Consider the following 19237-nt stretch of genomic DNA (forward strand, 5'->3'; position numbering starts at 1 on the left):
CAAAGAAATATGTATATATAAGCAATATTAGATATAGTTAATAACAGCTAATACTGACAGAAGTTCAGGTTGTGGGAGAATCACGGAAAGAAATGGTGATAGTGGCTGTTTTAATAAAATGGTGATAGTGGCTGTTTTAATAATATTTAATTCCATGGTAATTTATTTCCTTTTTTTTTTTTTGTCTGATGTGGGTTGAAATGTAAAAGATAATTTGAACATGGTGTAGAATGCTGTAAGTCAGACAGCATTAAAACACTGAGGATGCTATAGCCTTTTACATGAAATGTGCAGTGGTTAGTGTGTTCAACTGTAATGGGAGAATGGAAATAAGGAAGGGGAAAGACATTTGATGAATAGTCACATCATTTCATTCAAAACAGGCTGACCTCTTCATTCTAAGTTTTAAAAGCCAACTTCTACTTTTAATAGGTGTTACTTCTGGGTTTCCAGACAGTTTTTAATTTGTAATTGTAATCTTAAAACCCATAACTATAAACTGTAAGTCTAAGAGTGAACATCGGGTGGCTAGTTGATATACTGTGCCGCAACTATGACAGATTTATGTCACTAGGACCATGCATCCTTTCCTTCTTTTTCCCATGCCTCCAGAATGTTTTTTCCCAGGCATTAGGTGCCAAGTGCACTTCTTTGATGTAACATACTGTGCATTTTCTCTTGTTTCATCTCAGCAGCTGCCAGTGTTCCTATCAATTCCTAGAAGCAGATCATTAACCCTGCTGGTTGCAATCGGAGAGAGATGAGTGGTACTTACTTTATCTTTCAGAGGAAGAGCCAAAGCTGTAGTACCTGCCAGCCGGACAGTTGGCTTCAACCGCTAGCATCCTCTTCCCTCACCCAAAATATAAAGTTGAATGAAAAACAGAGCCTTAGAAATAGCCTCCTGAGGAGTTTACAGGCACTGGTGCTCTCAAAACTGCATATGGATGGTGCGTGAATGACAGAAGCAATATCCTTTACCTGGTACTGCTTTGGGAGATAGGAGTGGACAAGGGGAAAGAGTAAAGGCAAAGAATCAGGGAGATTCAGAAAAGATTGGAGAAGTGCATAAAGGTGGTTTGTACACAGGCTGTATCCATGAAGCCTGTCACATTTGTATCTTGAAAATCCTGGTGAACTTTCTCGCAGATATGTTAGAAGCATTGCAAGTTTGCATGTGTGTTATTGATTAAACATTCATCAAGTTATACACATTTCTGTACTATATAGACATTAATTAATTTTACTTAGGCTCTCTGCAAAATAACAGGTAATTCCAAGTCTTCTGTAATTGAAGTCCTTTAAAAGCCCTCCACACAGAAAATTATTTTTGTTTCTAAAAAAATCATAATGGACAAATAAATACTTTCCTAGAGTGATTTTATGGCAGCTTATCTCATGTGAAAACAAAAGCTGTTAATGCTGTGAGGTCATTGTAAAAGAGGAGGTTATGCATGTGGTAAACTAGACATCAGCATCACATGGTATATCTACTGCTAGATGGTAGACAAAAGATCTATTTATATGAGAAGCAAAGGATGGGAGAAAACGAAGGCATTCAGAAATTCAGATGGCAAAATAGATCATCAGACCACTAAATAGCTAAACTGTCTAACTCCTGAACAATTACAGTAATTCAGTAAGTTTGTCAGTTTTTGAATTAGCTTTGTAGAAAGTAGAAGTCAGGAGAGGAGAAACAGATTTGTTTGTCTGACTCAAGAAGAAGGAGTTGAGCAGCTGCCCAATAATTTTTTGTACATGTTCCTGAAAATAACCAGCTCTAGTGTAGGGCTTTTCTTTACTGATAGTTGATACCAAAATGATTCTCTTACAAATCAGTTTGGAATTTGAGAATATATAAATAACTAATCGTCTGGCATTGGAAGAAAAACAGCAATAGAACTTTGTGTACCTTAATCTAGTGTCCATTATTTTATTCTTCTTTTTTTCTTAAGAGTTTAGTTACAGTGGATTTACTGCTAATGAAGGAAGAAAGGGAAATCAGGAGGCTGAACAATATTTGAGTAGGTATTAACAGTGTGAGCCAAGATTTTCAAGGCATTTGGACTCTTAAATCACGAACTTAGCTTACTCCAGGTGCCTGCTTTTCAGAATATTGGTCCTGGTTTTAAGAATGCAAAGTGAAGTCTAGAATCAAGGTAAAATATGTGTGTATATCTGCAATGACAGTAAAAAGTCCAAATTATAGAGCTTTTTTTCAGAGAAATGAAGTTTTCTGCCTTTCTTGAATTTTAAACTCTAGAAGTCAAATAAATTTAGTAAATAAATTATAGATTGCTGTTTCTTTTGAATGTTGGCTTTTTTTTCAGAGGCAGTGCTGCACTGAGATAGACTCTTAAAGATACTGGGTAGGTTGCCTCATATTCAAGCTGACTAAGAGACCAGCAACATTTCTCTCTTTGGAAATGTAATTGCTGTATTAGAACTGAGCTCAGTTCCACGACAAGAGTTCTTCCCTCACAGAAACTTGAAAAGATTTCAAGCAATTTTCTTTCATTTCCATTGTTTTACTTCAGTGGGAGCTAGTGTGAGAATCAAATCCTCTTTACTAGAAATACAGTGCTAGACTTTGCCAACAATTATTGTGGTCATCATTTTCAAACAATACTGTGATTTTTTGTATATGAATTTTTATTTCTAATTTGTTAGATCATCATGGCTTTATAGTATTACTTTTTCACTCACTTTTGTAATGAGAAAATTAGATTGGTTTAGTCAAATTTTGTATGGTTTAGGGGTGAGACACATATCTAAATATGATTATAAGGTCTTGTCCTCACAGGGATATTTACCAAAATGGCTGTGCCAGTAAAATACATGACAATAAGTTAAAACACAAAGTGTAAAAAAAAAATATATATAGTATATTCACTGTTAGATTATTGGGAACCTTTTTCAATATAGTTTATTTCACTTGCTCGATCTAAGCTAAACAAAGCATAGTTTAAACCAGACAGTAATTTGCTGGAAGTTTACTAACGTATGTTTAAACATATAAAAGCAAGTTGATAGGGAACATAGACAAGCCTGGTGACTTGAATTCTGTTTCTCTGAACTGAATGGAAGACTATCCACTGACTTCAAGAAGAACTAGACTGGGACTTGCATTTTATTTACCAAGCAGACATCTCATTTATGGCTGTGTTTGTCTCATTTACATTTAACACCGAAGTGTGGAGATTAGAAAAACACCATAGCTAATTGTTTCAAGCCCCCTGATCTTTCTATATAACAATACTGGTTTTCTCTGAATTTGCTAAATATGAACTCTAACATAACAATGAAGAATATACATTCACAAAGAGGGTATGTGCATAGGATAAACCCTTGCCTAGATGTAAGATGTAGATGTCATATCTGTTTTACATTTAATCCGTTGTATTTACTAAATTTGCTGCCTTGAACTGCAGTGAACACTTTGTTTCACATTGAAAATGTGAGTTCATGTTTAGGAGAACCACCTGCGTCTTCTGTCTCTTTCCATAACAAGAAACAGAAACATTACAGATATTGTGAAAATCATGAATGTGTTTATGTCATAGGATGTAGTTGAATAACTATATAACAACTGGTCACCCAAGAGTTTCATTATAGGTCTAATGATAGTCATCTGGTAAGCCACCAGAAGGACAGAGAAGGAGGTAAGGAGGAGAACTGGCAACATTCTTTGAAGAGCTTAGCTGAAAGAATGGGAAAAATGGAAATGACAACATGTTTGATTTTTAACATTACACTGACCTGAATGGAATGCATACATATATTCTTTTGATTTATGTTTCTCTTTCTATCATACAGAATTCAGTGCTAAAAGAAAAGGAACTAGCTGTTTATATAAAAGGGGAAATAGTAAGAAATATGGATGTGTTAGAGACCCCAAATATTGGGTGAAAAGGCAAGAAGAGTCTTCAGTGAAAGGCTTGTGTCCATCCTGTTTCTTCTGCGTAATTATCTGGATTGTAAGAATCCTGACCAAAAATCGTATGACCGTTACATTTCTTGACGGCCTAACAACAACTGATCAGATATGGACATTATATGAACATTCACCTCTTCATATTAAGCTGTGAGATGCACACTGTTGATGTTTTCTCAAGTCAGGTTTAAGAGATATAGAGCAAAAAATGTTGAATAAGATATAGATCTAGTTTTATTCACATTATAAGTAGCATGTGACTAGAAGTTAGGTCCCGTTTTGATACTAAATTCAATTAATAAAAAAAAAAAAAAAAGGAGGAGAAAGAACTCTACTTGTTTAACATTTTGGAAAGGAGGAAGTGGAAAAATGTTTTCTCAGCTACTATGGATATTCATATTTTCCATAGACTTCCCCTGTAGTCAGAGGAGAGCAGAAACATCTGTAGAAGACCCTCTGTCTTCATTGAGTTCACAAAGTCTAGTGACCCTCTACCTGCTCAGGGCTGTAGTAGTCCATGTTTAGAAGCATGGCCCTTTACGCCTAAAACAGCAGGCTCTTCTCCTTGACTGTAACTAAGTACTCTACTAAATAAATCATAAATCATATCATAAGCATTTCCCTGCAGTCTGATTCTTTGTTTCCTAGGTAAAATTTACAGTACGATTATTCCGTGGCCTTACGATTTCACGTTCTGAAATCAACACAAGTATGTAGCATTTTAACTGAAACTTCATCTTGGGGTCAAGCTTTGTACTTCTTGGTAGACTTAAAAGTCTGAAGTAAGACTCAGCAGTGCAATAATTCAGTGATTATAGTGCAGTCATTGTAATCCTTCACAGTTTGTCTCAGTAAGCATGTTTTTCATAATGGATCAGCTCAAGAGATGAGATGAAGATGAGATCCTTTTTCTGCAGGAATCCTGTGAGTTGTTCTGCAGAAGGGCAGAAACTACAAGGCTATTTCTCTGACATGCATGCAAATATTATTTCTTTCCAAAGTGTGTTAAGAGTTGGAAGAGTGACTAAACATGGCATCCTGGGAATTCAGTGTTTAATTCATTCTCTTCACTGTCTCTCTGTTTCTTCCTCTCAATGACTTTCAGATTCACTTTCTTACAACTTGGGCTGGGAGAGGGCATGTTTGCAGGGCTGCGCCAGCCACAGGCATTCTCCAGTTGGAATTTAACTGGCAACTTGTGGCTGGTGCACAAAGCAGAATACAGTTCAAATGCTTTCGTGATTTCACTGTTTAGAAACCAGTGAAATAGAAAACTAATGAAAATTCTGGGGTTTTTTTCTTTTTTTTCTTTTTGGTTATAAAGTGAGCATTTGTAAGACAGAAATGCGTTCGGATCCTAGCGCTGAGTATAGATTTGTATCTTCATATACATAGCCAGCACATCTGAACGGACTTAAGTAAATACTTTTAGAAAAGAGACAGGAGACTCTTCTTTCCTGCTTAGCTAACCAGAAGTATGCAAGACTTTTCTCAGAGATGATAGGGGAAGTCTTAACTTCTCATCAAGTGACCACTCAAATAATTTTTTTAATACAGGTGTGAAGGCACAGGTTTTCAATATTAGGTAGCATTGAACTATGCCAGTTTTTAAGGGGTTGTAGAGATAACAAAGTTTTCTATGTTTTTTTTTCCTTCAGCTAGCTACTTTGCTTCTCTTCTTTGCTTGTGTGAAGAAGAGAGCTTTGCTGAGATTTGTATTTGCCAGGTTCAAGAGTTTTATTTCTGTGTGTTATTTCCATTTTGACCAGCCCTCTGTTCCAACATGGCTTCCTCCTGCCCTGGTTATGGCCATACCTAAGAAGTCATTGGTTAGTGCAATTACATTTAGAGACACATATATTCTTTTGAGTTTTCTTGGGGTCCCCTACAAGATACTTGGCTTTTTTTTCTTTCCACCTCCCCTCTGAGACTTCATGGACCCTGCAACATCCAGCAGGGCTCAGCACAGACGACTGTGTGCCCAAAGACAGTTTTCTATGGGGCTCATTAGTATTCTGATGGGCTGCTGACACTGTCTCACACTGCCAGGGCACCAACACTGCCTTTCTTCCCTATTCTGAGGAGCCAAGCACCAGCATCCAGATTCAGCTGGGAAACATTTACATCTATCCTGGCAAATTAAATGGGGCCAAAGTGTGGGCAATTCAGACTTTGGACATTCATTCAGTGCTGTTAAATTCACTGTGCTCCTTGGCACCGTTTTAATTCATGTAAGCTCTCCTAGACAAAGCTTGAGAATATTTATCCTTCCAAAGTTCAGTCTGTGGGCTTTAAAACCATCTGGCCTGTGTGTGGGAGCTCGCTGGAGCTCTTACACTGACTATTTTACAGAGCTCACATCTGAAGGGCAACCTCGTTTTCTTCATCCAGCTGTCCCTGTTGACACGCTTCTGAATCTTCTTTTTCCTGAATTACAAATAAGAGTAGAAGAGGGTGCTGGGAAGGGTCTGGTCCTCTCACCACTGCTTTAATATGAACTCTTAATTGCAGCCTAACTTGTTAATTGCAAAACTTCTTCAATACTTGGTCAGCATTTACCTATAGTGCTATTTATCTTCTTTTCTATGGATAAAAGAGAGAATTGATGCCTACTTGCTTTTTATTCAACTGTACTTGCACAGTATGAGTGAATAGTTTGAATTATGTTTTGCAGTTGTTGACTGGTTCTTTTGAGACTAAGAATGGAGTTTGGGGCTTACTAAAATTGCATGATGTGTGCCGCATTGGTCCATGAAACAGTCCTCAAGAACCTGCTGCATGCCCTAGTGGTATTTCCAAGTTAGGAAACTCTGCATCTTGGATACAAACAGATAGTTCAATCAGTAAGTAGCAATGACACTTCCCTCTAACAAGGAGTCCACCACAGATGTGTCATCTCAGACAAAATAGAATCAGTGTCTCCAGTGTTGTCCTGCCTTTCACCTGCAGTCTAACCTAAAGAATAAAGCTGTTTATACAGGGGTGAAGAGAGACATATCTTTTAAAATGTCCACGGCAAAGTGGAGGTAAAACTGAGTCCTATCAGCCTATAAGTTTTGAGGTCAGTGACACCTGATGTCATTGAGAAGAAACAAAAGCAGATCACGTCACATTCAGTTTGAGAATTTATTTTTTGAAGAATGCAGATCATTTAGGCCTCCCCTTCCCATTTTCCTTCCCTTTCCCCTTCCCCTTCTCTTCCCACAAAAGAAGATCTGCCAGGCAATTTTCTAGATTTATTGCTCTTTAAACTTAACTATAAAAATGAAATAAATACAGGCAGCACTAGGAAGTGATTTATGAATAACTTGTTTTAATTACTTTTTAAAAGGTAAAATGCTTTTATTTTTGAAATACTGTAATTTCATAGTGTAGAAATTGAATAGTCCTTACTTTCATCCTGCAGGATTATTGCTTTGGGAATTTAAGTGTCTTTTTTTTCAGTATGCCTTCAAGGAAAGTCTTTAGGGTTACTCAGATCCATTATGGTGCATTGGCTCAGTCCATAAAATAAGAATAGGAGCAGTAAACTTCCCTACTTCTTTTTATTTATTTATTGCAGCTGGTAACTCTATAAATGCATCAAATTAGTGTTTGCTTGTCATTCTTACAGTTTTATTATTCATCCCATATCAGAACATTCCAGCTGCCCCTTGGCTAGGTGATTCATATAATGCTTTTATACTGGGTTTATCATGAGGAAAAATACACTAAATTGTCCATCCAAGAAATAGGATTAGTCATTCAACCTTATATTGGTTTTGTACTGCATTCCTATAGGCCTCTGTTTGGTTAAAATTATCACTAGATATACATTTTATGTTTCATGTCTTTGCAGAAAAGAAGATGTTGAAGGAGTGTGGACTATATTTGTATTTCTGGGCTAACGTGATGGTGGTATTTGTCTGTCTTTAAATTTAAAGGCTTGTTTCTCGTGGAAACCTTGCAGTATTTTTTATATACTTTTCCTTTAGTTTACATTTGATGTAGATCATTTTAGGAAGGCACTCATCTTAAGAAGATCGTAATCTGCATTTGTAGGCTCTTTGGGAGAAGTTATGATTTTTGGCTAGGCAACCTGTAGTGATCTGAGTGTTTTTGTGCAACTGAGTTTGCAACTCAACAGCAATAAAGCATCAGTTTGTGTTTTGCTGCACTGCAACTGTTTTTAAAAGGCATTAATGCAGGTGGTAGCACACACGAATTATAACAGGTCTTCCCAGATGTTCTAGTCTTTATCCTCCTCCTCACTTTTCTTATATGCTATACTGGGAATAATAAGAACAAGCCTGGAAAGAATTGACCACAGGTTGGATTTGAGGGATCCTTTCCATGTTAGACATGTTGAAATCAAGTTTAATTTGATAAAGGACTGTGGGACCAATAGGTCCAGTAAAATTCATTAGTATAAATGCAAACCAGATAAATAAAGCTTTTATATGTCTCTAGGAATCTGAGTGTCTTATATGTGAAATACAGCTTCCTGTGGCACTTTGTGGCATTGGTTTCTCTTCCCCGAAGCCCAAGACTCCTGTCCACACTGGAATTCATGTTATAAAAAACCAAAACAGTATTCCGTGCATGGGTTGGAATGGTTGTTAAGTGCTTTGCTAGAAATATAAATGAAATTAAAATCCAAATGATTATTTTCCAGTTCCCAGTTGACCACTTGCTGTTAATAGAGTCACTTAAGAATCTCCATATTTTGAAAGAGAAATAGAACAGTTGTTGCCTATATGATGTTTTTGTGTTGTGAACAGATCAGATATCATAAAACAGGTGGATTGGGATTGGACCAGTAACTGAATGGGGAAGTTCTCCATACCTCCGCATGTTTTTCAGTGTGTTGAGGGAGTCTGCACATGAGGAGGGTGATGGGAAACCTTGTAGGTAGAACTGCTTGGAATCACTATAATTTGATAACACGTAGATAAGCAAAGTCATTTGATAACATATGGATAAGCAAGACTGTCCTACTGGACACTTTTTCTGTTTTTCACTGCAGCGGCATTTGATTTCTTCTGTGACATAAACCATCCAATGCCAAAACAAAAGTTGTTTCCCACTTCAGAAGTTACCAGCATAAATTGTGAGTCAGGAGATCGCAAGTGCACACCTACACAAGAAATGTTAAGGAAGTATATGAATATTCCTACAGCTGGTCTGGCTGTGTAAGCATGGGCTCACATGCACTTGCACTCACATGCACATATGAGAAAGAATATTTATTACGTGAGACCTTTTTTAAAGCTATAATTTGATGTCAACTGGACAGTTGTTAATGAGTTTTTAATATTCAGTGCGTAAGTTTTGATGAAACAAATTTGTATTGTTTAGTAGAATGGTAAATGCTTCAAACTAATCAAAATAGACACTATCCAACTTTGCCTTTGGACTCTACTGCATATACATGAAGATATCTAGAGACAGAAGACCTCCGTGACTGCTTTCCAGAGAGGCTTCTTTCTGCATATCAGCACAAAATTTCTGAAGGTTTAAACTCTTGGCTAACACTGGTAATGACTGCAGTGCCAATTCAGACAGAGTGCTGGAAAAGTGGAAAAACAATAATACCCTGGGGTTGTAGAAAGATGAGATCATTCATGGATATGTTGAATGCTAATATTATGTGATTGCCTATGACCACACCTTCCCAGGGGCAGAATCACTCACTCGGCTTTCAGTGGCTAAAGGGAAAGTTTCTGGATACAACCTCTAAAACTGCAAGAATAATTTGTCCACAGACAGGTTCTTTCTTGTTTGACAGATTTTTCAGTGTTCAGCTTGAAGAACGAGAGGATTTAGGAGGTTCAGTATGTCTCTTCTTCCAGTAACCGGGAAAAACAAAAACATAAAACTACAGAAAAGTATATATATATATATAAAAAAATACTAATTAAAAAAAGCAAAACTAAACTAAGTTTTGAGAGAAATATGCTCTTCTTAACTCCTCGTTTTTGTATTGTTAGATACTTGCCTGTGCAGTTTTTTTTTTTCTAAAACTGTTCATCATTCTGCTGTGTGTCCTATGGGCTATTTAGAGTTGGTTCTTCTTGACTTTGATCAAGGGACAAGTGATGCCAACAGAAGTGAAGACTTGGGACCTTTGGTAGAAACTCCAAAGTTATTAATGGTAACACACCTTAGTATAAGGTTTTAGTTTGCATGAGTGCTTCTGAATGCTCTTTTTTGCTCATTTGCGCATGTACTTTCTTCCTCAGGAATCCTCACTGTGCACAATGAACTGAAGTTTTTCAGGTTTTGCTTTTCTGAACAGCAATTCTTTGTTTTGTTTCCAGAACTACTGCATAACTAATATCCAAGGCCTTTGGGTAGCTGGAAGGACTTGCTTCTCACAGAATCACAGAGTATTTGGGGTTGGAAGGTACCTCTGGATATCATCTCATCCCCCTTCTCAAGCAGGGTCCCCTAGAACAATTTGCACAGGTACATGTCCAGGCAGTTTTTGAATATCTCCAAAGACAGAGACTGCACAACCGCGCTGGGCAGTCTGTTGCAGTGCTCAATCATCCTCACAGTAAAAAGTCTTTTTCTTGTATTCAGTAGAACTTCCTGGGGTTCAGTTTGTGCCTGTTACTTCTCATCCTGTTACTGCACACCACTGAGAAGAGACCACCTCCATTTTATTTACACCCTCCCATTAGCTATTTTTATGATTGACTAGATCCCCCCTGAGCCTTCTCTTCTCCAGGCTTCTGAAGCAGCTTCTCTTCTCTCTTATATGCAGTACGATTGATTTGGTTAAAAATGATGGTACAATGGTAATAATAGCTCACAGCTGATCGTTCATAATTGTTGGCCTAGACAGAAATTATGAAGTATTTGCTTTTATTTATTTTAGGAGCATATTTCTTTCTAAAAGAAACCTTAATGATCCTGTAGGTACAGAAATACTGTGTGTCCATTAGTAGTGGAAATAGGCACGACAATTCAAACCTATCTTATATAGAAATATAACAGCAGGAACTTTTATAGGGAAAAAGATACCTAGTTTGGGTTTCCATTTTATCTGGATATTGCCAAATTTTCAAGTTAGTTTTAAAAATTGTAGCTTTGATTAAAGAGAAACCCTATGTTTTATCCCACAAACAACAAATTTATTCAGTGCCTTGAACTCAAGACTAAATGTACATTTGGACAGAAAATTTCAGATAAGGACCTGAAATCTGAGTTGAGGCAAGGCAAGCATTTTAGCCAATGAGACAGAAATATAAGGCTGTGAATACATAGAAAAGCATGGGGAAAAAAAGGCCAAATTACTGAGACTCATTGTATGTGGAGAGAAGATAAGAAAGAAAACAAAGGTGAGGTTGAAGTGGCTGTTCGGTACACTCGGTAGCTTGAGTGGAAGAGAACATCGATCCAAGTGAACTAGCCATACCGAGTCATTTTTTAATCATATGAAGGTTACACTGGCATCCAAGACGATATGTTGGAAAGGCATTAAGCATCATAGAACTAAATGAAGATTGCAGTTCGGAGGCATGGAACACAAACTGTGCAAGTGTTTAGGAGCTAACCTATTATATAAAGAAAGATGTGTGGTACTAGAGATCATGTTTATTAATGATATTAAGTGTGGCTGTTGTATTTCATGCTGACCTCAATATTCAGGGGATGGCAGGTGTTCAGTGAAAATTGTTTTATGAACTGGCTATCTCATGGATTCCTCCTACATTGCAAATCTTAGACAGGGTTAGGCATCTGATAGAAGCAATGATGCTCTGCTTGGCCAAGGTGGTGGTGATTATGGAACAACAAAAATCCAGAAACGTAAATAGCTGAACGAGCAGAAAAGGAAGATGCTTATGGACTGTTGATGGGTTTTTGGAATCCAACTACTAGACTTGAATTTTGAAATAATACCTAAAATGAACTTAACATCCTGAGTGCTCTTTCTGGAATTGAGCTTAGTTATTCATAAAGATATGAGGAAAACATTGTGTTGTAATAAAATGTGTAAGAATTTACACATTTGTGTAATTTTGCTATCACCATCTCAGAGGAATATATGAATCTGTAATACTTAACGATAGATTTCTGTGACAGAAAGGTGCTTCCAATAGCATTCAAATAGCTTCTGTAACTGAGGTTTTAGATCCAATATTTATGGCTGGAGTTTCTTTTATTGGCCATCTGACAATCTTTGAATAAACATAGCAGTGTAGAATAAAAATACTCACATTTGAAAAAAGAAAGGTAAAGCTGTTCACTTCCTACTCCTTGAAACAGCCCCTCATGTTATTAAGGAAGTGATTCTAACTTAGAAGAACTACACCACAGTTTTAGTGTAGAATTCAAAGGCAGTGCTAATTTCAGCTGCCAACTTTTGGAAATGCTATGCTAGTTGCTAGATAAGTGGTGCAAAAACTTGCTACTGAAAAGTTTCTGCAAAATACGCTTAAAGTTTCTCTATTCCTCTGTGAGAAATCTCTGCAGATAGCATTTCTGGTTCTTAGGGAGGTAGGGGGGTGGGGGAAAGTCACATGTTTTAGCATCTATTTATATAGCAAATTGTTTGGGTTGGAAACCAACAATTAAATTTTTAAGTTGAACTGAGAGCTATGATGTTTCCAACTATTCAGTTTTTTTTTTTTTTAATGTGATGGTAAATATCTTTATTAGAAAGTTCAGCAATTTCATATCCAGATGTGTGCTGTATGTCATTAGGTAATAAACATTTTCACTCAAAGTAGTCATGAATTCTGACTGGGGAGAATATGCCTGACCTGCAGGCGGTATGGCCACTGTATACTAGCATACTTCCTCTCTCAAGTATTAAATGTTACATTTCTAGATTTCTAAAATATCAGATCAATTCTTTGAGGTGGCCATTTCCAGATGAGAGGTGCTAAGCAAAGTCCATGTTTAAGCTGTCTCAGAAGACAGAGCCAGAGACCTTTGAAACTGTTTTAAATGTCGTGATTTCCAGGCACCATTCTGGCATGCTGAAAACATAATGTGTGGATTTTCAAAGCAACGGGAGCGTAGGCAAGATGGTAGTACTAGATGAAATGACTGCTGCCATTGTAATTTACTGAGGAACTCAAAGAGGAGCTTTGAAAGTCCTTGGTTCTTTTCCTGGACTGTCAGCCAAGATAATTTTTTCTCAACAGATTGAAATAGAGTACCTCCAAACACATACGTGTAGAATTGAAGCACATCACATGTTTGTTCCCAGTTACCACATATTAGCCCAGTGGATACCACTGGTGCTTTCAAACTAGCTTCCTTGTGGTGTGTTCAAACACCTGGCAAACCCTTTCCAACCCCCAGTAAGGATACAGACAGCTTTTGGGCAGTGTTGAACAAGATGTACATCGGGATTATTTGCTCCAGAGGACCAGACTAAGTCTAGTCCCAAGAAAACACCTCATACTTTGGATAGTCTAGATGTACAAATTTCTGCACAAATTTCTTTTATACTTTGATCCACTACTACCGCACCAAATTACTTGTAGACACAGCTAATGCCAACTGCAAGTGATTTTACAAGCCCACTAGGAGGACTGCTGTCTTAATGGTGGGTTTTGTGGGCTACAGACAAGGACTGTGAGTCAAATTGGCACTGTTCTTTGCAGCAATTCTGAAATTATGATTGGTGATTTTTTCAGTGCAACCTAACGGTGCTTAGAGGTGCACCAAGTCGTTTCTCAAAAAATAAAAAATGCTGCTGTTAGCCTTGATGTCATCTGTGCAGCCACTCAAGAGAAATGGAAAAAATAGCCAGCTCACTACACTGGAGGGAATCATGTAAACCAAAAATAGAAATCTGTATTAAAGCTTGATGTGTGTTCTTAGATGTGGGAGGATGTGCTGCAGTGTGTTTGTTCATGCAGTTGTGCAGTGAAGCAAACTGGAATGGTTCTAAAAATATGCTGTGATATACATGTGAAATGGATCTCTCTTTCTTTCTTTTCACTGTTTGCCACAGATATAGTTTGGAATTAGAATGTCTCACAGTACTGAGGCTGTTTAACTTCTTGGTAAATTGGTGCGAGAAAAGTTATGCTGGTTATTATTCTGCTAAATGCATTCAGTGGTCATTATTAGGTGTTTTTTTCCGCTATGCGGTTAAATCTGTTGTATTTCTTCTTAGTATACATATAGTTATTCCTTAGTATTAGGAATCAAAAAACCCCAATTTTGGAAACTTCTTATCAGTATTATTCACACGAGCTGGTAGATATATATATTTTTTGGTCCGCGGATATATATATTTTTTGGTCTCTGAAATAAAGGGTGTAATAAATACTTGTTTGAGGAGATTGTCGTACAGCATAGTTATTGCTTTCCAAACCGCTAGCCCTACCAGAAATGGAGCAACTATCCGAAACCCAAGTTTTCTGGCTGGATGCAGGAAATTATCGGGATTTTCAAATTTATTTCTCTCCTGTCTGTGTACTGTCTCATCTTGTAACTGATTTTAATCTGCAACACATGTGCATATCTTTTGGGCTAAGGCACATAGTAGCACTTGAAAAGACACTGTTGTAGTCAATGTTATGTTACAAAATAAAATATACCAATTGATTTCAGGATAATGGGTAGTTGGAAAAGTAGAAAACAGGTTAGAAGGTGTTAAAACAAGGCTTTTACAATAAGCAGCACTGGCAATTAATAAAAACATGAAGACAAATTGCAGTTTGTGAAAAACAGTGCACCATCTGGAATTGTGAGAATACTGCTGACATTAAATAAAAGGAAACGTGGTCTGGATGATCCTCTTTTTAGTGTAGATGACTGAGAAGAATGAGGCTTCTAATTGAGAGTGACTATGAAAATTTATTTTAGGTTATAAGCATCTGACAGTTAAATGTGGTATCTTAAGGCCTTACATAAGCTGTGATTTGTCAGCCTCATTAACCTCTTGTGTGGGCTAAAGCCCATTCTGAGTATTCAATCACTGCTAGTGTGAACCAGGATCCTTTCAGTAGCATCATACTGCCTTCTGAAAAACCCTGCTTTTGGTCAGGACAAGCAGGGAACTCGCAAATGTTCCAGGAGCTTAACGGATAAAGGAGTTTAAGGGAAAAACATCCAATGTTGTTGTAGCCACATAGAATATTGTTTCCAGTCCTCTTCCTGGTACCCACTACTCTTCTGTGTTGCTCTTCTATTACTAATCTCCTTATTTTCCACTCTCCAGACTTGTTTCCAGCTCTGTGTGCCACTGGAGTAAAGCTTCTGTTGAGCCTTTCAGTTGCCTGTGCTGCAAACTGGTCAGATTCCTTCAATCCAGGTTATTTACGCTTTGTAAAGGAGCTAGAAATAACCACTTACCCAAACACAACGCTGCAAGTCAGAGGTGTGCCTATATGCAGAGATGTGCTGTTGAAGAGGAAATAAATAGTCTATGATGGAGAGTTGCATGACACACAACCAAGTTCGGGGTAACAAATTGTATTCCAAGTTGTTTCTTTTATAGTCCCTTTTCCTGGGAGATGGTTCTTCATGTGCAGCTCTGCTCAGAAGGGCTTTCTGTAGAGATACTTTAACAATTTTGGATCTCAGAAGCTTCCTTTGCTTTGGAATGGATCATTATTAGTGATCCTGTAGGAAACTAACAACAACAACAACAACAAACTATTTGTAGAAGTTGTATAATTTAATGAAAAGAGACAAGCTCTTTTTAAACTGCTGTTGTTCTTTTGTCACTGGAACTTTAGGTTTACACACAAAATTGAACCCCTCCATTGTTTACCCATCAATCGTTTCTATTTCCTGTGCTGCTTTTCCCATTTTGACGTTTCCCAAGCGCTTATTGAATGTTTTAAAAGCTTTACTATCTGAAATATTTGATGCCATTTGTGAAATAAAACTTTACCAGGGTCTGTTAAACAATTTCTCAAACTTCTGAAAGGCACTTTTGTAAATTACAATATTAAAAATTTACTTATGGTGAAGTTGTAGGTAGAAAATACTCCACAATATAGCTTTTTTCCAGATATTCCTCTCATGAATTTCTGTGAAGTTTATATGAAGATACTTACATAACACACTAGAGGAGGCCCTCCAATGAAAGAACATGTTTAAATAGTATGTTTTTTCTTAAGTATAACTTCATCTGCAGTTGAGTTCTGAGTGATATAAATGGAATTTAATAACATTTTTAATGAAAGCTTCTGGAAAAACTGAGGCAAACAATAGTTTATACTGCTATATTGTATGGTGATTCTGTATATACTGTTTCAATCACTTAATAAAAATTCCTTTATGTTATATATCAACACGGGACTGTTTTCTTTTAAGTGCAAAGGCAGTCAAAAAATTGAAAATCAGACTGTATGTTCACAGTCATTACTCAGGGAGCAGCCAGTGTCACCCACGTATTTTAAATATTTCTGGGAGATATACATTATTTCAATTCAGTCTTCTGTAGGTTTTCAGTACGAAAATCAGTTAGCATTTATCTTTTTATTTCACAATAAGAGCATGTGATCCAAAGATGCACAAAATATCCTATATATGAAGATGTAGTCATGCCATTACTATGACTGTAATTGACTGCAGTGGGAATCCAAGACAATTCAGTCGCAAGTAGGTTTCCCTTCAAGTCAGTGGAGCAGAAATCATGGTGAGATTCTCCAAGTAATGGCTCTATTTTACTCAGTAGTTAAGGGTGCAAAACTTAATTTTTTTTCAATAGAGATACAGTTGTGAGAATTAATTCTACTAATAATTTGCTTATCAATGCCACAGTGATTTTATAGATGTGTAATGGAAAGAAAAGGTAACCCAAACACTTTTGGTAGTGTCAGACATTTGGGTAGGTTTAGTAAGGTCAGCTTTCTATTGCTGTACATTACATTTCTCAGAGTATGTACAGTTTATCACTTTAGGCAGCAACTCTCATTCTAGTCAGATGTAGAGTAGGGTCTAAAAGAGTTTCATGCTTCTTCCAAAGATTTCCTTCTAAATGCCTTTTCATACTTCTAACATGGTTTTCAATTACCATCTTTATGCAGTGACCTCCAGGTGCTGAATTTTTCTGTTCACGTAGAAGCAGCAGCCTTGGAAGATGCTTATCATTTGCACTGCACATTTAAGTAACACTACTAGCAGAAATAAGAATGTAGTCTCAAGAGCATGCAGGTATAAGACTTGCTAAAAGAAGGCTGAATGTGTTATTTTTCATCTTGGGCAATATGGAAATATCTTGTGGAAATTCACTGGGATTAAACAAATGTGTGCTTTTTCTATAGAAATTACCCTAAAAGCACGTATGTGTCATTATCCTGCTTTTTTATTTTAGAGAATTTGATTTGTCTGTACTAGAGCTACCATATTTAACTCTTGGCTGTTAACTTCATATGAAAAGTCATAAAATGCTTTCATATGAGTTGTAGTATGTATTGTAGTATATAGTTTTACATATAGATTTGCTAGAATCAATTATTTTAATTATTTGGAAGCAAGAGGCCATGCTTTTTTAGTCTTATTTTTCTAAATTAAATTTCAGAGTGCAATCATGGAATCATAGAATGCTGTCGGTTGGAAAGGACCTCTAGAGGTCATCTAGTCCAACCCCCCTGCACACCCAGGGTCACCTAGAGAACGTGGTAATCAGAATTTTCAAACAATCTAACAGGCATATGAATGAATCCTTGAGAATTCTTTAAAAAACAATATTTAAAATTTTCATACTTCTAAATTAAAAAAAACTACTTTTGATGTTAAGTTTTTGATTTTAACCAAAGTTAAGTTTTTGATGTTAACCAAAAAAACAAAAACCATTTTTATGTTGTTTGCCAGTGTTAAAAAAGGTGACACGTTTAGCATATGAAATTACTATGGTGATTCTAAAATTTAGTAGCTTGTACAGCATTCTTTCTAGTTCATATTACTTAATTTTAGCAATTTTTTTTTCTCAGTGTTTAAACTGAAACGTTCTCAGATTTAACTTCCATCTTTTTTTTAATTGCTCAAGTGCATTGTTGCTAGACTTTCTGTAACTAATAAATTGTCAATATGTTATTTAACTTATAGCTTTACTTTTTTCATGAAAAATACCAGCTCATATGTTTTTGGTTTGCACTGCCATTTGGGAAGGCCTCAAGTGCCCGGACTCACCAAAACCTCTGGAATTTTTTTTTCCATTGACTTCAGTGAGCGTAGGATCAGCTTCTCGGCGTTATGAAATGAAGCACGTTCAGTTTTACTTCTGTGGCAAATGTAATATATTTTTAATATAGAAATTGGGATAGTCCTTACTTTTCTATCCAAGAAAATGAAAGTAGCAGAAAGCAACCTGGTCAGATTACTCAGGCTAGTGTTGCCAGCTGCTGAGTAGGCCCGTGCCGGAGGAGAGGAGCGGAGCCGTGTCCAGATGAGGTATCAGGCGCTTCCTACTTCACAGCTGGTCTTCCAGGAAAGCACCTGATGGGCTCTGTGGCAGCCTCAAGGGACCGTTAAGCCTCATTTAGCAGCTCTCCCCTGTCTGTAATGTGATTAGACAAAGTGATGATCCCATTTCAGTTTCTGGGACGTCCTAGCAGCTGTGTGAGTGCACACTTTAGAAGAGCATGGAAAATGGATAGAAATTTATGGCAATAAAATCAAGTTCTTAATTTTTTCCATATGCATGGGTCCAGAGTATCTAAATGTATGGGCATAGGGTCATGAGAGAATGCGATATATCATAGCTTCCTAGGTAGTGGACTTACGGGTGTTACTATTACGATTTCACTGATAGGTCTTTTCATTGCATGTACTGACTTTACTGTGAAGTTTATACTGTGCTAATTACAGGTACAGTTTCAGTATGATTTTCCTCATTTAAGAGGCTTTCTGAACAAGGCAGTATAGTAGCACATATGAAGCTGTAAAGGAGCAATTTTCACCTTTTTACTGAATCACTTTATGTTGAACAGCAACAGTGGGTTGTTATCATGGGATTACTGGTTCTATAAAAGTTTCTAGGTGACAGTGTTTACCTAATCAAAAACATAATATTACCTGTCTTGCCTATCTGACTCTTTCTTGCTTAGAAAAAAAAAAGCATTGCATATGAGTTTCTAGCATCTTGAATGTATTAAAGGTTTGCCTTTTAAAGTAGAAAGAACGATATTCTTGACATTTCTTTTTATATCATGTCTATGATGCAGAAATGCACCAAGTCATACCTGATGCATATGCGTGTGTTCTGAAGGAGCTGAACAGTTTTGATGAGGCCTAACATTGGTCTCAGGGAGACTGCTGGCTGGAGAGCCTGAGCTTAAGGCAGCAAGAGGAAATAATTCTGTTCCCAGCTTTGTCACAGACTCCTGTTTGTGTAACATT

Source organism: Tinamus guttatus, unplaced genomic scaffold (assembly GCF_059628265.1).
Source record: "Tinamus guttatus ecotype Peru unplaced genomic scaffold, ASM5962826v1 Tinamus_guttatus_pri_ptg000749l, whole genome shotgun sequence".
Classification (NCBI taxonomy): Eukaryota; Metazoa; Chordata; class Aves; order Tinamiformes; family Tinamidae; genus Tinamus; species Tinamus guttatus.